Source organism: Drosophila nasuta, chromosome 2R (assembly GCF_023558535.2).
Source record: "Drosophila nasuta strain 15112-1781.00 chromosome 2R, ASM2355853v1, whole genome shotgun sequence".
NCBI classification, from domain to species: Eukaryota; Metazoa; Arthropoda; class Insecta; order Diptera; family Drosophilidae; genus Drosophila; species Drosophila nasuta.
Genome location: NC_083456.1, coordinates 15,646,028 through 15,671,100, shown reverse-complemented (window position 1 = coordinate 15,671,100; position 25,073 = coordinate 15,646,028). Strand labels below are relative to the sequence as shown.

At 41.0% G+C, this 25,073-nt stretch overlaps 1 protein-coding gene across 2 annotated transcripts in view; it reads right to left on the bottom strand.

The window, feature by feature from the left end:
• LOC132785927 (GATA-binding factor C) overlaps nucleotides 1-660 on the bottom strand; it is a 39,576-nt gene extending 38,916 nt beyond the window's left edge. For both annotated transcript variants that reach the window (XM_060792254.1, XM_060792255.1), the window contains exon 1: nucleotides 239-660. The gene's annotated coding sequence lies outside the window, so the exon portion shown is untranslated. The remainder of the gene's footprint in view (nucleotides 1-238) is intronic.
• Nucleotides 661-25,073: the final 24,413 nt, after the last annotated feature.

The window sequence follows — 25,073 nt, the reverse complement described above, 5'->3', positions numbered from 1 at the left end:
AATGACAATGACGCAGCCCTTGGCATGAGTAAGTCCGATTTCGTAGCCATAATTTCTATATGCATATAATATTTGATTATTATATTATACATGTGTATGTATAGATCAGAGCCTGATTGGAAATTGTATTTATGTCGAATTGTAGCGTCGTTGAAATCACATCAATTGCAAGCTTTGCTTGGATTTTAATTGGGACACTTGTAATTTTATTGCATGTTTTCGCACTCAATTTTCTTACATTTTGCACACATTGGATTTGTTTATGTTTTCTTCTTGTTGTTTATTCTTTTGTTGTTTAGCCTCTGCACTAAATATATGGTATAGTATCGTATACAAGTAGTTATCAAACTTTGAATGGGTATTTATTTTGCGCGCTTTTGCCGACGCGATTTTGTAGCTTTTTTTGGCTTGTTGTCGATTGCCGCTGTTTATTGTTGATGATGAGGAATTGTCGATGTCGATTCAGTATTTGTTGCTGTTGTTGTTGTTGCCTGTTATTACTGTGAAAACGCACGCACGCAAACGCGACGTAACGACTAACGTGTATACGTAAAGTGAGCACACGAGAAACGAAACGAACGAACGGGCGAACGGACGAACGAGCGAACGGGCGAACGAGGCACGAGCAAACACTTCAACGGCCGCAGACCAACTGAACCACGAGCGCAAAACAGGAAAGGCAGCGCACAGAGACACGCGCTCTGTCAGTGTGTGTGTGTGTTTGTGTGTGTGCGTGTGCGTGTATGAGTGACTGTGTGTGCGTGAAACTTGTCTGACGAGGGCTGGGCTTTGGCATTTGGCACATACAAGATGGTCGCGATTGCAAGCGGGCAGACAATGCGATGAAACGAGACGCAACGACTGCTAACACAATATGCTTGTCACTGTTTGACTTGCATGCTGGGCGTGTTTTTTTGTTTGTTATGCAGCAGGCAGGTAAACCGGTTTTCGGTTCGTTTCGCTTTGCTATTATCGTTGCTGTTACTGTTGTTCTTGTTGTTGTTGTTATTGTTTGTGCAATTGCATGTTTGTTTGTAGGGCTGACGTTGACGCTGCTGCTTCTACTGCGGCTGCTGCTGCTGCTGCTCGTCATGCTCGAGTGCATCGTTCAATAATCTCTCTTTGGCACGCCTCTCTGCGCTCTGCACTTGGCACGGTGCTTCAACGTCGACTCGCTCATGCGCCAGGTGAGGCTTTGGCTTTGCCTTGCTTTGCTTTGCTTTGCTCTGCTTGTCTGTCGCTCTCTCGAGCCAGCTCGGTCTCTGCCTCTGCCTTTGCCTCTGCCTCTGCCGCTGTTTCTGCCACAGTCCTCTGTTTCGGCCTCTGCTTTTTGCCTTTGCCTTTTACCATTGCCATTGCCTGGCTGTCAAACAGTGACAACAATCATCGATCGTTCCGTTTGTGATTATGTGGTTTATTTATGGGCTTTAACATGTGTGCAGATTTGTCTGCCGATTTTGAGTTATGTGTATGTGTGAATCTCGCTCTCTCTTTCTCTCTTTTATACAAGCACACACACACTCAGCCCTCAGACTGTTTATGCGTGTATTTGCAGTTTGCTTATGCTGAATGGGTGCACATAAAACTACATTTGCATAAATTAGCAGCTGGAAATTAAGCTAAATACAAAATTATGCCTATGTTTATTCATACGTCTGCACACAAACATACCTATGAATATATACACACGTGTATGTAAAATAGCAAATAAGCATAAGATATAACACGTTTGGCCTCAAGACCTCAAACTATACTACTACACTCTGCTTTTTCTCAGGAAGCAGCCGTCGTAGCATCGCAGCCGTCGTAGCATCGCAGCATCTTTTTGGCAGCGACAGAAAACTATATCTAGATACAAATTATTAATATCGAGCTCATATTTTTTGTGGTTGAACAACTTGGCAAGTTGGCTGCCGTCTTCAACTTTGAGTTGGAGTCGAAGTCGAAGTCGCTGCTGCTGCTGCTCTGTACAGCTGCTGCGCATAAACAGCCAAGCACACACACATACACACAAACACGGACAGAGTGGAAAATATGTGTAGTTGTATATAGGAAGCGATGCTACGTGAGCAGCTTTTTCGGGGTTCCCGCATTGATTTTCGCTTTAAAAAACGCAAACTTTTCTTTTTTTGCACTCGAAACTTTTTGGCAAAAGGGTTAAATGCTTTGATTGTTGTTTTTGTTTTTGTTTGGCATTCTCTGTTCGCTGTTCGTTTTTCGTTGTTCGTTGTTTGCTGCCTTCTGCACCTGAAATTGAGCTCAAAAGTAGCGCAAAGACTTTCGCAAGTGCCTTAAGGATGCGATGCTGCTGCTGCAGAGTTTTGTGACTTTTGCACAGCTGGACCAAGTTTCCCATGACTGGCCTCGTTGAGCATATTTTAAGCCAAAACGCAGTCTCATTTCATAAGTTCATGCAACTTGCGATACGCATCTAAAGAAGAACTCGTCTTTAGTTTATGGCCAAATATTGTACATTCTACATATGAAGTTGCCTAGTGAAATTTCGAATGAAGATCAACAAGCGCAAATCTTGAGCATGGGAACAATCACAACAACTGATACGATGATTATCCCATAGACCAGACGATTCCCATGCAAATGGCAAATACTCGAAACGGAACTAAGAAATAATAAAAATAGACAGCGACCGGAGGCGACGTCAATAAGATAAGTCGAACCTACATATATAGATAGATAGTAATATTTGAGAATTCATTCGCGGTGGCAGATTACAGCAACAATTACTATTAGCAGCGTTTAATCAAAAAATATTTGGCAATCGATAAGATTAGATTCTTAACTGGCAGTGACTATGTCTTTGGCAATAAATCATAATTGACGTCAGCTCTATCAATAGAGCATAATTAATTCTCGAACAGTTCCACAAAATTTCATTACATTTTCGTTGAAATTAAAAAAACAAAATGTTATAAATGGAGTTAATTAAAATTAAAGTTCTTCTAATATTTTGGCGAGAGCTTCAACAAACATTTTTACGAGCTCAACGTACTTGCTGAGTAGATCCAGATTAAAGGCATTTGAAATTGCATTAATTAATTTTAATTTGATTAAAGTGAATAAAACTGGAAATATGTATCTACAGAACGTATCGAAATCTATTTAACTTAATTGCAATTTAATGCTGCGAAACTTGTTTTGTGTTTAAACAATACCGGATTCACTACACGTAAGTTTTTTTTTTTTTGGTTTGTGACTTGACTGAAAACAATGGAGCTAGTAACAGGATTATTTCCGATCTGCAGTAACAATTGTTCAACTTAACGGGACTTTAGCATATTTCTCTCTCTGACTTTCTTTGGATTCTGCTCGCAGTCTACGCAGAAACCATTAAGCGTATAAATAGCTCGACCCGCACAGGTCCAGCGATTCACCTACACACACACACACACATGAGCTTGGGATGGAAAAGTACTTCTAATGCATATTTTTCCAGCACGTGCGCAGCTTTTCCGGCTGCGTCGACGTTGTTGTCCACGTCCAAAAAACAACAACAACGCGGCGGAATCGTCAGAGCGAAGCAGAGCAGAGACAAGGCCAGACATGGCCATGTCTGCCCCTCCACCCCTTTCAAATGTGGATAGAGTAAGCCATGTGCAGCGCAGCGTATGTACTTTAGCCCCCCATTCCATTCCGTCCCCCCTCTCTCTATGCCTCCCTTGGACAACCGCCCTCAACAGCGAGCAGCAGCAAAGCAATTCCAGCAATGAGTGAAGCCGACGCACGTTGCGTGTAATTTTGATTTTAATCGCATAAAAATGTTTTGTTTATATGTATAATTTAGTTTTAACAATTTATGTTAACCTTTTGTTACCATTTTTAATTTGTTGAGCACTATTATTGTAGTTGTTGCCGTAGCTCATAAGCAGCAACAATTAAATGCGCCATAAAATTGGTTTAAATACGCGCTCGGCTGTCTGTAAATATACGAATGTACATATATCCATGACTTGTCTGTTTGTGTGTATGTGTATCTCGGACTATATCATAAATGTGCGCTACACTCGCACACTCGACATATAGACAGTTATTATTATTGTTGTTGTAATTGTCATAATCATAGCCATGGCGATAGAAATCAGCGACATTTTTACAGCATTTAAACAAAGCATAAATTCTGATTTAGCTCCAAAACTGTCGTTGCTTCTGCTCTGAATGTATGTATGTGTGTGTGTTTACTAGTGTGTGTGTGTGTGTTTGTATCTGTTCGCATACATATGCTAGTCAAATATAATCATAAAAAGAGCGCGGCAGATTATAAATAAAATCAACAAATAAAATGCTATTTAAATTGCCACTCGTAATTGCAAATCTCTTTATGCCCCTCCCACTCTGTTTCCCCTCTCTCTCTCTCCAACGCTCTATTCCCTCTGCTCCTCCTGCCATAAGTTCCACAAATTATTGAGGCCATAAATATGCATGCCACGTTCTATGGCCCCAGACACAGACACAGACACAGATTCACATTGGCACTGAACTAACGCTTTATGAATGGATTTTCGAGAATAAAACAACTTAAAGATATTTCTAAAGAGCTTACCTAAGATATGTTGGAATGTTGTTGATAGCATGGTTAATATAGCTCAACCATTATCGCTGCCCCAACAGATAGCAAATGTTAATGATAATTACTCGTATTCTCGTATTCGTAGCAGACTTTGAATACTTTGAGTAGACTCATATATATAATTTAGACAAGAACTAGCTTAAATAGATTTATGGCTCCGATAGAAGCGAGCTTGTAAACAATCTTTCACTTTTCAAGCATTTGCCGAATGCCGAAAGAATACTTTCTATATATAGTCATATTTAATTGAATGCATGAAAATACATTTAACTCTGCGTCATGTCTCATATTTGCTCCAAATAGTTTGCTAGAATTGTTTTATTGAGGTACTCGAAAGTGAGTGCAAGCTAAAAGTGAACAATGTTAATGAGGAATTTTTATGTTCTTCTGTTCTGTAATATCGATTTATTTAAGAATAAAAAAGTTCACTAGCTTTGTCTTAACTTTTATAAAGCCTTACATAAATCATCTTCCATTTATTATATTCTATATTCTTTTAATAAACTTTATAACTTTTATGTTTTAGTGCAGCTTTTAGAAATTTAAAGTGTGTAGGAAGAAAAAAAAACTTGAAAATCTATATGAAATATAATATTGTAAAGTAAAGTAATAACTGTTAATTGTCATTTCCAAAAATTAAAAGTGAAATTTAAATTTTCTAGTACATTTATAAAAATTTAAAATGTGTGACGAACACCACGAGGTTCTACTCATCTAAGCCTACTCTGTCTAGCTAACTTGCCGGCTCAGTTCAGGGCTGGGGTGGGTCTTTGGCTTCGACTGGGTAGTAAGTCATCATAAATTAAAGTGTAGACAGAGTGTAATACCAGGGGAGAGGGACAGTACTCATTTCGCATTATCTCAAACGCTCGCACATCTAGTGCCCAATCAAAATTAAAAGTTTAACGCCTCATTGTTTTCTTCTCCATAATATTCAGTATTTTAATACACATACTTCATTTTGTTTATAAAAATTATCTCTAATTAACAATAGTGCTTGATTTATCGAGCTATTATTTATCGTTACGTTAATCTGTTTTGTTTAAATATTTGTCTTCATGACTTAATAATACGAAAAATATACCAACACGGAACACACGGAATTGAAAGCCTCACAATCACAACCCCAATCAACTATAAATACAGTCACGGCTATGCCGTACTTACGCACTTTCCATCGAAGTTAGCAGGCCTGATAACCGATGAATCCGTCGTAGCATATATGATTGTTGATGATAGCTGTTAAAGATGATAAAAGGTTATGGTTATCAGGCTATCAATCCCTATGTACCCATGTTGGCTGTGTGAAAAGTCGAAAAATGAGTTAGTTGATCTGACAAGTACTATTTACAAATTCAATTTAATTTTTCAAGTATTCAAACCATGTTGGCACTTTTAGTGCATTTTACGAACGAAAACAATCCAATGCAGATGGTGCTGGCGGGTTTTGTGTGGAGCCGTAGATCTCGCCGGAAGATCTACGCCCTTTGAACGTCTCTAGTATCGCCTTCGCTTAGCCGCTATCGAATACCGTTTGATAATCTGCAGCGAAGATTCGCTGCCGCAAGATTATCGCCTTATTCCCACTCTAGCCGGTTGTTTGCAGCGAGGTTCGCCGCCTTCACCCAAAACTCCCTTAGGCTTGCAGGTTAGGGTGAATATCCGCGTGCGCTTCACTAGTTGCACTTGTTCAACAAAAGGGGGGGGAGACGAGGATCGCAATGTGCAACACCTATTCCACTCTAAGGAGGGTCTAGCGGGTGCAATTGCCAGAGGTATGGCCAATAAGCTGCATAAAATAGCATTTTACTGCAAGGTCTAATCAGATGGACACTACTTACCAATCAGTGGCAAAGAGAAAATTTAGCAATTCTAAATTCTCTATTAGAGCCGGCCAATCAAGTTGGCGACAAAAGAAAACCTTGGATGCCAAAATTGTTGGCTTTCCTTTCTTGGTTGCAGTATTATTTTAAATTTATTTTGCAATTTTTCTTTGCAAATTTTTGGTCTGATGTAATAATGCTCTCAGTGAAAAAGTGCATAAGTGAAGATGGCTGCCCTTAGTGAGTACTCAAAGCATCTCTGTGTGGATCAAGGCGATACTTACTACCCGTTCGATAAACTCAACAGTTGAACTATGCTAAGTGGAGTTGCCAACTTAATTAAGGCTTTGGCGCATCAGCTGATGCTTTGATTTGTGACAATCAGATGTTTATTTTTTGCAACTTTAATTTAGACAACTACCTCACAACAGCAGATTTTAATCGAGAGTTCAATCGAAGACGTAAAATCTGAAAGAAGGTAGTTACTCTTTGAATTCCCACAAGTCTTTAGCATGAAATTGACCAATTTCCTTGCCCTCTAAATTTTCTAATAGGTATAAGGCCTGTCCAATTTTTCGCTTTACTCGTGCCTTAAGGCCGACTGGTGCAAGCTTAGCGTTGAAATTGTTTGCCATATTGCTCAGTGCCCAGTTACGCTTAATTACTGTCTGGCCAACTTCAAAGGTTCGTTCTTTAGTACGAAAGTTATACGATCTCTGATTCTTTTCATATGCCTTTTTCAGATATTTGTGAATATCAGCACGGATTTTAGAAAATTTGTCAGCACGATCGAGTCGAGCAGTTCCTTCACTTAAGAGATTCAAATTTTTAAGTACTGTGTAGTCTTTACCATGCGTCATCATATGTTGTCCAAATACAACATAGTACGGTGACGCGCCTATCGATTGATGTATGTTATTGCGTAGAGCACAATTGATACTGCTAACATATATATCCCATTCTCGCTGGTCTGATCGAATAAATGATCTTAACGCCGCATTAATGGATCTATTGACTCTTTCAGCTGCATTACTTTGAGGGAATATGCTCCAGTGAACATGTGTTTGATACCATACGAAGACAAAAATGCAGCGAATTCTCGGCTTTTAAACTGAGTGCCGTTGTCGCTGATTATGAACTCTGGTGTGCCAAAACAGTTAAATACAGTGTTGCGCAAGTGATCAATGATTATTAAAGTCGAAAATTTCTTAACTGGTATAAGAAATGTGAATTTTGAAAGATGATCCAGGATGATAAAAATTCCAATATTACCAAGTTTTGAGCGTGGAAACGGACCTATGAAATCTATGTAGAGTCTTTGAAATACTCGCTCACTAATTGTTTGAATACCCATTGGCGGCTTTAGATTTTGTGTCGGGTATTTTGAGGTTTGACATATTTCGCATTTGCTAATAAAGTCTCGCACTTCCACTACCATTCGTGGCCAATAAAAATGCCTACGAATGCGTTCTAGACACTTCGCTGTGCCGCAATGTGCTGACGTTGGGGTACAATGAGCTGAAACTATCACCGAATTTCTGAGAGATGTAGGGACGTACAGTTTCCAGCCATCGCCAATATCTTCGCTGACGTCGGAAGGCAATACTGCTCTGTAATATAAATATCCGTCTATGATTTTGAAATCCGGAAGATTGGATTTGCTCATCTTCTCTTTTAACTCGACATAATCACTTTCGAGAAATGCATCCGAGTTTAAATCTATCTCTGGTAGTATTTCGAGCTCAACAACATCTACATTTTCTTCGAATGCTCTGGAAAGAGTGTCAGCGACTACATTTTGACTGCCCTTTCGATGTTCGATCTGAAAATCCATTCCTTGTAGCTTTAACGCCCACCGAGCAAGTCTGCCATGAAGGTCTGTTTGATTCATCAACCATTTCAGACTTGCATGATCGGTTATAACTTTGAATGATTGGCCTTCTATATACATACGGAATCGCTTAATGGCTAATACAACTGCCAAGCATTCTAATTCCGTTGTAGAATAATTTCGTTGTGCTTTGTTCAACTTTTTCGACATATATGCAATGGGTAGTTCGTTGCCTTCTGCATCAAGTTGAGCTAATACGGCGCCGATGCCATATGTTGAAGCGTCACATTGCACTATGAATGGCAACTCATAGTTGGGATGACGCAAAAACGGAGCAGCACATAGTCTATGTTTTATTGCTTCGAACGCATGTTGGGCCTCTTCATTCCATTCAAATTTCTTTCCTTTTAGCAGCTCTGTTAGTTCAAAGATGACCGTTGAGTACTGGGGAATAAAACGCTGGTACCAACCAGTCATGCCCAGGAATCGTCTCAGTTGGCGTCTGGACTGTGGCACCGGAAATTCGGAAACGGCTTGCACTTTCATTGGATTTACTCGAAGTGTGCCTTCTCCTACTACATGGCCTAAGTAATCTACTTCTCGTATTCCAAACTGACTTTTGGTAACATTTATTGTTAGTCCCGCTTTTCGTAATCTATTTGCCACTTCGGTCAGATGCAGTAAGTGGTCTTCAAAGTTAGAGGACATGACCAATAGATCATCTAGGTAAACGAATACGTGTTCCTTCATGTCATAGGGAATTACTTGATCCATAAGACGACACATTGTATGAGGTGAGTTACACAAGCCAAATGGCATCCGAGTAAACTGATACAAGGGTCTATTTGGTACCGTAAAAGCAGTTTTGGTCGCGCTTCTTTGTCTAGAGAAATTTGCCAAAAGGCATCTTTTAAATCGATTTTGGAAATGCACTTAACAGATGGCAATCGACTTAGAAGACCTTCTAAGCTAGGCATGGGATATGCGTCCTTCTTCGTCACTGCATTTAGCTTTCGAGAATCAAGACATAGACGATCTTTGCCAGGTTTAACAATCAAAACCACAGGCGAGGACCATGCAGAGTTCGAAGCTTCTTCTATTACTCCTAAACGTAACATGCGGTCAATCTCGGCACAAAGTCGCTTTTCTTTAGCTGGAGATATGGGATAGTATCTTTGTTTAATGGGAGTACTATCTCCTGTGTCTATAGAATGTTCAAGAAGTGTTGTTTTTCCTAAGCCGTCCCTTTCGCATGACGGAAAAAATCAACAACTGCTTGTAATCTGCGTTTTGCATTACTGTAAGAGACAATTTGGGTATCGTTTCATTTTCAATTTCAGATTCAGTTACTGCATTAACATAACTAACAGAAATTCCAAATTTATTCCAAAAGTCAATTCCGCAAATAACATCTTGCGTGATGGCGCTAACAATTAGGAACTCAAACGATTGCTTTGTCGAATTATATTCGATTGGAAGATTAATGGTACCAGCGACCTTTTGAGGTTGTCCATCAGCAGTTTTAACAAATCCTTTGGATTTAAGATAGTTAATATTATTTTCAAGAATGTACTTTGCTAAGTTTCCTCCGATCACGCTTTTATTTGCTCCGCTATCGAGCAAGGCCAAACAACGCTGATCGAGAATGTTGAGGTAAGTAAAGGGTCGTATATCGTTGTCTTTATTTACGATAGCTGATATCCTATAAGAATTTAGTACACGCTTTTTCGACCAAAATGTATGCATACGATGAGCAGCACGCGATTTCGGAGATGTGTGTATTTTTCTTAATCGCAAATGATAAGGTATAAAATGTCGATGAATTTGTAAGTCAGGTAAGTTATTCGATATAGCAGGTGGTTGAGAATACTCTAGAGAATTTGGTTCTATTTTTAATTGCGGATATCCGCTTTTGGTGGTAAGCGAATACCCTTCTGCGAGTTTTCCTGTTTGGTTTTACATTTTGTACAATTTGGTTTATATGTGTCAAGTTTTCCACAGCCATAACAAAATATACGACGTGATTTCAGGCAATCCTGGTAACGATGACCAATTTCATCGCAATTCCAGCATTTGAAATTATCAGAGTACTTCATAGCATTTACATCTGCTGATTCTGAGTCTTCATCTTCCGAGCCTGACTCCAGGTCTTTTTCTAAAGCAATCTCATGAATAACTCGGTTGGGGTTATTCGATCGATTTTGATGTTTAGGCAGTTGTGAGTAGAATTCTTCATGTTTGTGACATTCTCTACGAAGGATAGCTAAATTTGAAATTGGGACATGTAATAGTTCATGTCGAAGATCTGGTTTCAAATTATGTTTAACATAAGAGACCAATTCGGTATCGGATAGACGAGAATTAAGCGTATCTGCTATGTTTAACATCGCATCCAGATATTCATCAAAAGGTTCATTAAACTTTTGTTTCCTGCGTCTTAAGCTATCTTTTATGTCTTCATCGGTTCTTTGATTTTGGTATCTTTCGCATAAACGAGAACAAAGATTATACCAATTCCTATGATGAGAGCTACGATGAAACCTCCAATAGAATGTTAACGCTGGACCTGAGAATAGTAAGTGCGCAAACTGATACAACGTATTAAAGTTTCCGCTCAAACAACGAGAGGTCAAGCAATTTATTCGATATATAAAGTCATCGATTGGTATATCAGTTGGTGTACCACTGAACTTAAGATGCCAATTAACAATGGTACTGGAAATTCGGTCAGGCCGATCGAGACTACCAGATATATTTCCTGATTGCCCCAATCCTTCGTTATTCTGATCTGGAATTTCGTTATCCCATTCCAATTGCGGTTCCTCGGAACGAACTATTGGCGGTTGGGCGGCAATATTTAAGTTTCTAAAGGCAAATTCAACCTGATCAGCGATAGTAGCGACTAGTTCCGCTCGAAAGTTATCGAGTGAAGAAGTGATAAGTCCTTGAACTCGTTGTTCAGACACAGCTGGAACGGGTGTGGTTGTACTTCCTGTTGATGCTCGGGGTAAGCGACTTTCTCGCGCAGCATTTTGATGCTGCCTGGAAGTAGGTACATTTTGTTCTAAGCTTGCCCTGTGTTGCCAAGAAGGAGATTGTGCGGCATTTCTCATGAGATTCTCTCTCTGATTAGCTCTTGTTTTTGGTCGATCTCGTGGTTTAGTACCAGCGGCTCCCGAGGCTTCGCGTGAAACTGGGGGTGCTGCAACTGTATGAAGCATGCTTAACCCTTCAGATTGTTCTGAGCCAAAAATATCTCCTATCCTGCACGGCTTTTGCAAGTTGGACAAGTTTCGCTAGTATTGAGCCAATTGGATATACATTCGGAGTGAAAGTTATGACTACAAGGGGTTTTTACTAATTCAAATTCAGACGATTTTAAATCATTGCAAATTTTGCAAAGAATTAGTGAACTAGCTGATGCGAGGTTTTCGTCGCTGCGAGTAACCGGCATAATGAATTAAAATATGAATGTGAACTAGTACGGTATTCGATATTGACAAGGTAATTGACAAAAATAAGTTTACGATATGCGATAATATAGTGTTCAAGTTTTAAGTTTTTAAGTTTGGGACTTACCCTTCAATGCGATTTTAAGACAATGCGAAGTGTGTACTGAGAGTCTGAATCTACTTTGATTAGTAACGTATTTGATGAGTGTTTGTGATTGAAGAGGAACAGATCGATATTAACCAATACTGAACAATTCTCGATTTCAATACCACAACACAATATTGTGTACTGGGCCTAACAATGATTCGGTAGAGAATCGAAATTCATCCAATTCTACAAAAATTTCCTTAATCACATTATTGGCCAGAAAATTGCATTTAACAGGTTTAATTCATTGATAACACTATCAATTAATGAATCCGCTATGTATGTTCTTTTCGCCTGGTCTGCTTCCGACGTTCTCATCAGTAAACAGCCAATCCAGAAGGCAGAAAATTCATACATCTATGTTTTCAATAAAAGAATGAATAGTTTGATGAGGAAATGTTTATTTTGGGGCACATTTTCCATAGGCCTCACGAGTTGGGCGCCATTTAATTATGTGACGAACACCACGAGGTTCTACTCATCTAAGCCTACTCTGTCTAGCTAACTTGCCGGCTCAGTTCAGGGCTGGGGTGGGTCTTTGGCTTCGACTGGGTAGTAAGTCATCATAAATTAAAGTGTAGACAGAGTGTAATACCAGGGGAGAGGGACAGTACTCATTTCGCATTATCTCAAACGCTCGCACATCTAGTGCCCAATCAAAATTAAAAGTTTAACGCCTCATTGTTTTCTTCTCCATAATATTCAGTATTTTAATACACATACTTCATTTTGTTTATAAAAATTATCTCTAATTAACAATAGTGCTTGATTTATCGAGCTATTATTTATCGTTACGTTAATCTGTTTTGTTTAAATATTTGTCTTCATGACTTAATAATACGAAAAATATACCAACACGGAACACACGGAATTGAAAGCCTCACAATCACAACCCCAATCAACTATAAATACAGTCACGGCTATGCCGTACTTACGCACTTTCCATCGAAGTTAGCAGGCCTGATAACCGATGAATCCGTCGTAGCATATATGATTGTTGATGATAGCTGTTAAAGATGATAAAAGGTTATGGTTATCAGGCTATCAATCCCTATGTACCCATGTTGGCTGTGTGAAAAGTCGAAAAAATGAGTTAGTTGATCTGACAAGTACTATTTACAAATTCAATTTAATTTTTCAAGTATTCAAACCATGTTGGCACTTTTAGTGCATTTTACGAACGAAAACAATCCAATGCAGATGGTGCTGGCGGGTTTTGTGTGGAGCCGTAGATCTCGCCGGAAGATCTACGCTCCTTTGAACGTCTCTAGTATCGCCTTCGCTTAGCCGCTATCGAATACCGTTTGATAATCTGCAGCGAAGATTCGCTGCCGCAAGATTATCGCCTTATTCCCACTCTAGCCGGTTGTTTGCAGCGAGGTTCGCCGCCTTCACCCAAAACTCCCTTAGGCTTGCAGGTTAGGGTGAATATCCGCGTGCGCTTCACTAGTTGCACTTGTTCAACAAAGGGGAGACGAGGATCGCAATGTGCAACACCTATTCCACTCTAAGGAGGGTCTAGCGGGTGCAATTGCCAGAGGTATGGCCAATAAGCTGCATAAAATAGCATTTTTACTGCAAGGTCTAATCAGATGGACACTACTTACCAATCAGTGGCAAAGAAAATTTAGCAATTCTAAATTCTCTATTAGAGCCGGCCAATCAAGTTGGCGACAAAAGAAAACCTTGGATGCCAAAATTGTTGGCTTTCCTTTCTTGGTTGCAGTATTATTTTAAATTTATTTTTGCAATTTTTCTTTGCAAATTTTTGGTCTGATGTAATAATGCTCTCAGTGAAAAAAAAGTGCATAAGTGAAGATGGCTGCCCTTAGTGAGTACTCAAAGCATCTCTGTGTGGATCAAGGCGATACTTACTACCCGTTCGATAAACTCAACAGTTGAACTATGCTAAGTGGAGTTGCCAACTTAATTAAGGCTTTGGCGCATCAGCTGATGCTTTGATTTGTGACAATCAGATGTTTATTTTTTTTTTTTTTTGCAACTTTAATTTAGACAACTACCTCACAAATGATTGATTATCAAAATCTGAAAATATGTTCAGAAATTTTATTTAAAATGATTGATTATCAAAATTTGAAAATATGTTCAGAAATTTTATTTTCAAGTTATGTAAAATTTTTAAATAAAAAAGATAAACTAATTTGGAGTAACTAGTTTTTATTTTATCATTATGCATAGTATATTTTAATCCTATCCAATCTTAGCTGAACATTAATGTATTTTTAGTTTACCACTCAACGAAACCTTAGGAAACTATCAACAGTCACGTGCATCGCCCTTGGCAATAATCAGCAAAACATTTTGCTTAACTCGGCTGTTGATTTCGTTTAGGCCTATGTATCTACCATATATAATTTAATAACTATAACGACAGCAACAACAACAACAATAACAATAACAACAACAACAGCAACCACTGAATAGGCAGCAGTGCAGTTCATATGTCATGTGCCAGTTTTACGACTGCATTGCAGCTCCCCTTAGAGTCCCCTTTGCTTCTACGGCTGGCTACGTTCTAATTTCATAATAAACTGGCTGGCAGCCATTGCAACAACAACAACAACTACAACAACAGCAACCATAACAAAACGCGACTGCATAGCGAGCAACCTGCAACAAGAACCAATTCAAATTGACTGCGACCCCAAACCGCAATGGGTGTAAATTTCATGCGATGGCCGCCGACAGCAGGACGATCAGAGAGAGGAGGAAAGAAGGGGAGGCAGGCAGTAGGCAGAGCCTGGCGGCACATCCTGTGCAGCTCGTAAGCACCTCATGCGCCAGGCTATAAATGTAAATTGCCTAAATGTGCAAAAGCTCGAGCATAGAGCATACGTTGCCCGCACACTGACAAGGGCGCTCCTTCAGGTCCTTAGAATGGTCGAAGGACGCAGGACGAAGGACGAACCACGAGACGGGGGGCTGCGCCTCGTAAATGAAATCAGTTGGTGCGCGAATCCTGCATGGGTCAATTATGCAAATGTTCTCCCCACAATCTCCTTCTCTCTGTCTCTGTCTCCCCCTCCCTTTTCCTTTCTCTCTCTGCTGGTTGGACATGCATGTGGTTGCACATGCACATCCATGTCCATGTCCTGGGCTCGGACTGTGGCCATGTGCGACATGGCGAAAGTGATTTGTTGTTTGGCAGCGCAAATCTGTTTTCATATTAAGTATTTTAGCGCAAATTAAGTTGAAAATGGCAGCCGAAACAAGCGATCCAGACATTTTAATGGGCTGTGCTTAGCTCTAGGACCGAGACCTACAACAACTCCGCAACAGCAACTTTCACTACCCAGCAGCAGCAGCGGTCGTGGCAGCAACAACATTAGAAGTTTGCCGCATTAGCAGTCCAACAAAATGCCCGGTCACGTATGCAAAAGCATGACGCAGCGCACAAAGCGAGAGACAGACGAACGGACAAAGAGACGGAGTACAGAGGGATGAATAAATGTAGAGAGTGAGTGCAGAGGAAGATAGAAGGATAAAAGCGTAGACAAATGGACGCAGTGCAGCAGCTACACTAAACTTACAAAGCACATGACTTGGGATAGGTTGCTGACAGTTACATTCGAATATCAGACTTTAATCTGAAGAGAAATATATTTACTATGCGCAAGATTAACACAAAAAAACATTTTTACCCATTTTTATTTTTAAGAAAGTTTTATATATACATATTTATTTTTCGTAATTAGGTCAAAGCCCAATACTCAAAAATTAATTCTGGATACCATAAATGTAAAAATATATTTTCTAATATTGAAGTTATTTTAAGAAGATTTATTGTATGAATATTATAGAGTAGTTTCAATCATATTATTTATTTATTTATTTACAAGTTAATTATTATACAGAATAATATAATAACTAAAAGAAAGGGAGTGCTAGCAACTAAGGCCATCGACTCGACAGTTAATTTATATGTTGTTTAATAATATGTTGATGTCTAGGAATTTAATTAGTAGTTTAACATTATTGTGAGTAGGTAAGGTAAGAAGAGAGGTGGGTTGCATTTGGCCAAATAGGCGGATTTTCGTGTTCAATCATATTAAATTTAATCCGTGCTTATACAATGACATCACATCACGAAAATACAAAATTTTGGATAAGCCTCCAGAATAAAAAATGAATTATTTAAGTAATTTCTTTCGAACACTTATTCTTCTTAGTCATATATTATATATTTCACTTCAACATCACTACCCCTATAAAGGTTTTGTGGCACGTTTTCTACAATGCTTTTATAAATAAATACTAAAGTATTACCATCTAACGTATCTTTTGATAGCAATATGTAGTAAAGGAAAGGCGAACTGTCTACAGCCAATTTATATATTAGTGTAACTTTAAATTAGCTCTGGAAAATTGATTATTTATTTGCCTTAAAATCTTGTTAAACAACATTAAATCAAATAAACTATTTGGTTCGAATTTTTAAATTCGCGGGATGGGTTTATAGAGCGAGTTTCGGTAAAATATTTAAGCATTAATTGTATTAAATGTTTTTCATATTAATGACTGAGTTTTAATGATTACTGCTTTAGCTGTTATGTGGTATAGTAATCCAATTTATGCCGTTTCCTTATAGCTTTAAAAAATGCAAACTAATTTGAATAGAAACTGACTTCCCCACAGGCATAATAAAATTGTCTGTCTGCAGTTAAATGCTTAAAATATTATACTATACACGAAATCGAATTGTTTTAATAAAGTTAAAGTTAAAGCTGAAGCTGTACACGAACAGCAAGTGCGCTCACCTTGGCGCCTTTATGCTGCCCCCGAACCAACACATCTAATGGTGGGGAGGGGACTCCAATGGAGTCTAGAGCAACGTCCATTGTTTGCACACAGTCTGCGCGAAGTTTGCCAATTCATGAGGCGTTGCCTTCGTTTGTCTCTCCTGGACGCTGCACAATACGCTTGGCAAATAGCGGACAGGCTGCCATATGAATATACTCACACTTCTACACTCACACTAGTAGTCGTTGTCGTACGTATGCATGCGAGTTTTCCGCTTTTCCGGCTGCTGAATGAAACGAACTACGTGTGGCAGCAGAACACACACACACACACTGAGGTATGCATGTTCGTGGCAGACGGGCAACTCGACTCGGGCTGTGGCCACTTCCGCTGCTGTTCCTGCTTCTGCTCCTGCCGCTGCTACTGAAAGCTTGGCTAAGCACCTGAGCAAACTTATTGTTGGACTGCGCATTGTTTGCCAGCGTCGCCGTCGCCGTTGCCGTCGCCGGTGAAACCAAAACTGAATACGTCAAGGTTAACACGAGTGCGGCTCCCCTTTTTGGGCCACGCGGCGACTAAATAACGACGTGTCTGCCAGGATAATTTTACGATTTCCTTACGAACAACGCGAGCAGCACTGGCCACAGCTTAGACTATGGCTACGTCTACGAGTCGGACTACAGCCATTAAGCAATCCGACCATACGGCAATCCCTTCAACACCTACACGGCTACAGCAACAACTACAGCAATAACGAGATGAGACATAATCTTCAAAAAAATGTTAGCGACAAAAGGAGATTTATACACATTATGCGAATCTCTTGCAAATTACTTAAAAACAACAACAGCGGCAAAAATCTCAACTGATGGCCAAGCTGCTGCTGCTGCTGTTGAAAGCCGCCGAGAGATGAGACGCGAGCGATAAACGAGCGAGCGATAGACGATAAGCGATAAGCGCTTACGCATTTCTGAGTGCGAAAGGAGAGATGCAGATCCCAAAAGCAGTCACAGGGATACTCAGAGGGACAAGTTACAAGGGGCCATATGTGCTAGCAGCAGCAACAACAACAACAACAACAACAACAACAAATGAATGCTCTTGAAAATGTTTTTGAGTTTTGTAGTTTTTGCGATTGCGATGATCAGATAGGCGATCGTGTGCGACGGGGCGTGCGGCTAAAAGGGAAGGCAATGCCCAACTGGAAAGGGAGTGACACAAAAAAAATAAAGGGAAGGGAAAGGGAACGGGAACGGGAACTGAAACAGGGTCGCAGTAATTTGATGTCATATTGTGTCACACAAAAGCGAGTGCGAGATATAATGTAGATAGAGACAACGCTGCAGATCCTGCTGCGATTTACCTGCCACAAGCAGCGGCAAACTACACACAGCCAGCGAAAGAGAGACAGAGAGTGCTAGTTAGAAAGAGAGAGAACGCAAGAGATGTACAGACAGATATGGGAGTATATTACTACTGTTTTGGCGCTGTCCTTGACTATATTTTCTTTTTATTTTTGTAGGCGTTCTGCCACTAGCATGATACACTCATCTTCTGATCTTGTGTGTTTGCGTTTCCAGTTACGATGAAAACAATTTTTGTGGTTCTGATTTCGGTTGGTTTCCTAATGGAAATGCCCAAGTGCCAGATATCTGTGAGATATCTTTGCATCGGATTGGGCTGGGGCCAAGCACGCGTTTGCTTTTCATTGCTCAGCTCGGCTCAGCTCGGCGCTACTTTAATGGTCACTCAGGCAATCATTCAGTCAGTCAGCCAGTTGTTACTTTTGGTCTGGTCCTCGAACGTTTCGGAACGTTTACGAGCTCTGCAGTTGTCTGGTTTTATGAGAGTCGTCGCGCTGCGCATACAAATGATTTGATTTTGATGTGATTTTCTGTGTTTTTTTTTGTTTTTGTTTTTATTTTTTTGGATGCGTGTGCTCCGCTTTGCCTCATCATTTGGAGTTACTTCATTTGTCACTTGGCCATTTTAATGCGTTTTCCTGGGAATTCGCTCAAGTCGCAGCAGCCGCTTAGCCGCTTAGCCACTCCAGTTGCTCAGTCGGCTATCGACTTTGATTTTTATGACACTCCTGACGAAGCCATTGCCTAATTTCACCAGCTTCGACTTCGAATCCGACTCTTTGAGTTGAACTCGCCTGCTCAGCACTTTCTTTAACCGTTTTGATTTTGGCTGCAGATTGCGATTGAACGAAGCGGAGTTTCTGTGTCTTCAGGCTTCATTTGTACCTGTTAATGAGTTCATTTTAAGTAGTCCACTCCATGGGCTATATTGGTCTATCTACGACTACGACGATGATGACGACGACGTTCTAATTTGGTTCGATTTGTATCTGGGCGCGCTGTTTAAGTGCCTTTTAGCTGTGATTAGTTTTAATGACTAGTTTTTTTGTGGTCTAGTTTAGCGCAATAAATTGCTTTTACCCGGCTACAAAACTAGAATGCACCACTCGACGCTGTCATTTAAATTAAATTGCGTTTTTAATGAGGCCCAAGAGCAAGAGAAACAGCAACACAGCAACAGCAAATACTAACAGCAACATTGATAGCAACATTGACGACGACGTCGACAGCCAGCCACATATTTGTTGGCCACGTTGATGGATGTCGGCCAAAAGCCGTTGGCACCTAATAAGCCAGTTTTTGACAGCAGTTGGCAACTTGTTTCAATGAAGCAATTAACGCGTTGCCGCCAACAGCAACAACAGCAACAGCAACGACGCCAGCAATCATAAAAAAGCTGTGAAAATTGCCAGCAAATGAATTGATACAAACATTTTGCGGAAGGACATCAAAAAGTAAACATAACACAATTTACACGAGTCTGCGTATGCTTGTATGTGTGCGTGTGAGTGTGCTTGTGCGCCTAAAAGGCTGCAGCTGTCGACGTTTGGCCCGCATAAAGCAGACGCAGTGCTTATCACAGATGCAAATAGCAAAAAGTGCGACAAACACAGCGTGTGAATTTATATGTAAGTGTGCGTACAATACATGTGTATGTGTGCGTGTATTTGTGCTGCTTTAGGGCAGCTAATGGAGACAAAAGACGCCACACTCACACACACACATACAACACTCAACACACAGCAGCCTAATGCAAATATTTTTGACGTTCACTGAACTTTGCATAGAAAATTATGCAAGGCTATCATCCCTCTCTCGCTTACGCTCGCTCCCTTACTAGCTCTCTCTCTCTCGCTCGCTCTCTCTCAGGCAATGCGTATTGTTTGTGTGTGCGTGAGTGTTTGTGTGTGACAGCTGTGTGACCAAAATTATAGCAGAAAACTGCAGCAAACAATAAAAGCGAAACGAGCAAGGAGCCAAGACAAAGTTTTCTGGCTGCTGCTGCTGCCGTTGCTGCTGCTCTCGCTGCTGCTGTTGCTATTGCTAAATGTACCATTTTTAATTTCTTGCAGCCGACAACAACGAACATCTGCAACACCAGCGACGTTCAACGCTGATGTTTCGGGCACATTGCGCATGCTCGTGGCCAATGAGAGCGCGTCTAGCAAACGCCGCCCAAATCAAAAATGGCGAGTTTACAACAGAGAGCACATGTCTGCACACCACTAGTTATCTCGCTCTAACGCACGCGCTGGCAGGCAGACAGCGTACGGTGAGCGCACGCTGTGCCAGCGACCAAAGCAAGCAGTGCTCTTGTGTCAAGCAGTGTAAAATCAATTGCGTGTCTGCTGCGACGACAAGCGTTGCTGGTTACTTTACCGGTCATCTCAGCCAAGCTCATCATCCAAATACATGGGCTTTTGTTGTTGTCATTGCTGCTGCTGCTGCTACTGATGTTGCTGCTGCTGTTGTTGTTGTCGATGGTGTGGCTGCCGCTGCCATTGCTGCCGCTGCAATCCTTTTAGTATTTGATTTCAATTTCAATTGTGGCGCATCCTTTGACGTCGCCATTTTGTTTGTTATCAACAACGAGAGCTGTCGCTTTTGTTTTCCATGATAATTGCATTTGTGTGTTGGTATTGACTCTGGCCCAAACTCATCCCATCCCATCCCTTCTCCCCTTACCGACCCTTTGACATTTATCAATTTTGTGTTTTTTTTTGCTTCTATTTTTTATTTGCTGATTTTTTGTTGGTAGCGTTTCTTTTCAAGCTTTTGCTCGACAAAGCGTGCAGCGCATGCAGATTAACTTTTCACCTGTGCACACGGCATCAGGTGAGGTTTGGGGTAAAAATTGCTGCGGGCTCAGCAATCAGCCAGACTTGTCATTGGAGCTTCCCAACTCTTTATGTGTGTGTGTGTGTGTGTGTGTGGATGCTGTTGCTGCTGTATGTTGTTGTTGCTGTTTGTTATTGCTCGTTTTTGATTGAATTGCTGTTTGTTTTAAGCCGTCGCTGTGGCTTTTATTATTGCTCATTCGCAGTCGACAAAAACAATGGCAACATTTTAATGAAAATTGCCGCTTGACTTCATTTCAACTGTGCGCATTGATAAAATGCGAGAGCAGCAGCAAGCATCGCCAGCCAGTCATCGCATTTTGGTATTTTCATAATAATTGTGCTTATAGTAAATTTGCAACAATTGTTCCAGCCACAAAATGCCACTGAAAGTGGCCCCGGTTAGTGATTTTCAGCAGCAGATTAGAGAGCAATCCACCCACACAACATATAACACACAATGATACCAGCAGCCACCGCAGCCAGCAACCACCGCTTGCAACCCCAAAAGTGCCACTTAATGCCAACAAATCCAGCAGCAGCAGCAGCAGTAGCAACAACAACAGCAGCAGCCACAATCCCCTTTGCCGCACTCTCATTCCCATATCGTCCGATCGCATCGTTCTATTAAATTACCAAAAGCTGTCGCTCGTTCAAATGCTAAAACCCAAAAAGGCAACAGCGACGTGTGCAACACAAGTTGCAGGCTTACAGCTTTCCATTTCAACTTGCGAGAGAGGGGTGGTAGGTGGGAGGAGGAGGCTGGTGATTGCCTGCTGGGATTGCTTGGTCACAATTGAGATAAGATTGTCAAAGCTGAGATACAAGATATGTCATGTATCGCACGTTTGTCTCAGATGGGAGCAGACAGATCGTGGCAGGGGTAAACGGCAGCGGGGGTGGGGAGGCATATCAAAATGCATCAAAACCAAATTACATCAAATTCAAAGTGCCATCGTCGTCGGCATCGTCGTTGGCAGCTAAATAATTATAGAAGCCATAGCAGCAGATCGAAGATAGAACATGCATAGAATATATACAACAATCTGGAAATATGTGTGTGAGTATACGCACACTAATACACTTACGCACACGGCGTGCATAATAGAAATTTGCATGCGCAATTATTTGAACAAACCGCAGCAATTACACGGCAGCAACACTCCGCACAACAGCAGTCAGCAGCAACAACGGCAGACAAGCTAATTAGCAAAGAAAGATTCTCGCAAGAGGTCCTGGGAGAGAGTGAGCAATCCTGCCCGCTTCCCGTTTTCATTTACCAGCCGCAACGAATCGATTTTCGTATTTTATTGCGCGTGCAATGCTGCTGTTGCTGTCGCTGCGAGCAATTTGTGCATCGTTAAGGGTTAGTGCATCGCCAACACCATCGACCATCGTCGCTCCACATTGTTGTGATTTGTTGTGACAGTTTTTGGTCTGGGAACGTGGCTCGAAATGTTGTTATGCAAAAATTAGGCGCATAATTTTATTGCAATTTTTATGATCGAGAACGGACGTCGAACTCTGACGCTGGGAAACTTGGCCAAGCTGATGGCTATTTAATTGGCTCTCGACTATCTCTTCGCTCTGTGAGAAAGTTACGCGTGGCCGTTGCGGCTTCTAATTAAAATTATGGCCATTTCTGTTTAGGATAATGGAAATCATCCCACAATTTGTCTGCGCTATTGTCATAAATTCTTGTCTTGAGCGTGCCTTGCCTTCAATTATGATAAATTCACTTGAAATCCTTTTTGGCTGCAACTCCAATTTCCCAACGCACCAAAATAACAGAAGTAAAGACTCCTGCACCTGACAGAAAAAAAGGGAACTGAAATGAGGGCGGGTAAAAAAGGTTGATGAAATGAAAATGTTCTTCATGTTTGGCAACAACAAGCGCTGATTTTAGGCACTTAAACAACTTCAACACACAACAACAATAAAGCGAGTTTTCTTTTTTCTTGTTGTCCCTACCTTGCACCACAACAATGCCAGTGAAATTATGAAAATTGCGTTGAAAAACTGTCACATCATCGTTGAAAGATTCGTTGTTCCCATTTCGATGTATTCGTCCTGCCGGTCGAGTTGCATTCACTTTGAAGTTGCATATTCTTTTGTCAGTGAGCTCTGAAAGAGTGAGTTGTCTGTCGGATTGTCAGGAGCATAGAATTACACAAAACTGCAGAACCAAAACTCGAAATGTTCCAGTTAGAGATGGTTATATCGGTTTGGCGCGATAACGTGAAGTTTCAAAATATCATATTCAGTGTTAATAAATATATATATTTCCCATTGCAATTTGATGTTTAATATTTAAAATTAATATTTCGTCAATAAAACTACAAAAAAATATTTGCTTTGTATTTATGTGTACTTAGCATTTCTTATTCAAGTATTGTTTCTATAAAAATCTTATTTCGTTAATTTTAGAATATTAAAAGCACTCTCCAGCAATTATTATTTAACTGATTATCTACTTCTGGCGCTAATGCTGATTTAATTTATTGCCATGATAAAATAACGATTATTAATTAATGTATATTGCAGTTGATCCACCCTTGAACCGATTTACAGTGTGGAAATCTTCAAAAAGGGTTTTTTTTTTGTAAATCACCAGCTCCTCTCTAATGGTGCATGCTGCAGGTTACTTTGGAGTTGTTGCAGCAGGTTGTGTGCGTATTATTGTTGTTTTGTCAATTGTTGTGCTGTGACACTGCACTCGACATAGTTTTCATTAGGGCGTCACCTTTGTGTTGTCACACAAAAAAAAAAGAACAAACAAATAGGAGCGCAAAGGGAATTATTGAAATGTCCCTGCGCAGGCAGTCAACACTTTTGTGTGGCAAGCTGGGAGCCTGGGGCAGGTTGCACATGAAAGACGCTCGAAAGACAACTCGATTGTGCTAAGTAGGAATGTGACCATTTCGCAATGGCTTCTCCCTACTCCATCTCTTCCTACTCCAGCTTCTCCCTCGGCATACACATAGATACATCTCTGAAAGCCATAAATTCTTCAAACAGAGCAGCCAGCTCCTAAACCACCACCACGAACGTCCTCGCCATCCGCCCCCTTTCTCTGTCTTCGCCTCCGCTTTCCGCCTTTATTCCCCCTGCGTTTATCCGCTTGGCAATACAACAAAAACAATAAAACGTGGCAACAGCAGCCCCCCAAAGGAAAACAACAACAGTCACCCCACCCCACACCTGCCCACCAGTCACGGGGCAAAGTTGCGCTGCTGTCTTTACTGTTTTCGTTGTTGTTGTTCCTGCTGCTGCTGCTGTTTCTGTTGTTTCTTTTGCTTGGCCAAAAACAGCGAGCACACTGTACGCGCCATTTTCCGTGCGATTGCCAATGTTAAACGCAGGCAACCACAGCAACCCTCCAACAACACCCACACACCAGTCACCAGCCACCCACTAGCCACCCAACTCCTTCTACTTTCTCCACCCACACTGAGCTGCCGCTGCTGCTTGCTTCGTTTACTGACTGCTGCTGCCGTTGTAGCTCCCTCTGGACCAGAAAAAGAAATGTTTCGCATAAAATGTTATCGCAAAGATTTACGACCCGACTTTTGCGCATCACACGCCCCGCTGCCCGCTTCCCGCTATCCTCTGCCCGCTCCGCTCCGCCATCCCCCTACCAGCCACCCTCCTCGTCGCATCCAGCAACTTGTTTTATGATAATATACGAGCTTTCTCCGCTGAAATATAAATGTTGTGTGTATGAGCTGTCTCTCAGTGTGTCGCTCTCTGTCTCTCTCTCTGCCTCTGTCTCCTTTGCGCCATTTTTGTTGGTGGCTGGCTTGTCATCCTTTCAGGAGGCATCACATGGCATCGCTATCTATTTATCTGCGCATTTGTACATATTTATTTTAATGTTGAGCAGCCGCAACGGCAACGACAGCAACAGCAACAGCCACAGCAACTGCTGTCTCGTTGTACAATTGCGCCAGTATCCACCTAAGAAGTAAATCTACAATAAAAATGGCTGCTGTATCCATAAGATACATGCCACTGATTTTGGCAGCGCTTATCTCTCAGCCAAAAGCTGCGCCTAGCTCTCTTGATATGTTTTAGTCTCGTCCTGCGCCTGTTTGCTTCCACTCCAACTCCCACCTCGACTTCGACTCCATCTCCTTCCTCATCTCCATCTTCTGTGTGTGAGTGTGTGTGTGCTGAGAATCGTAAAATGAAGATTTTTCATGTGGATTGTTGAGGCGCATCCTTGTCGCTGTCATTGTTGTTGTTGTTGCTGCCGTTGCTGCTGCTGCTTCT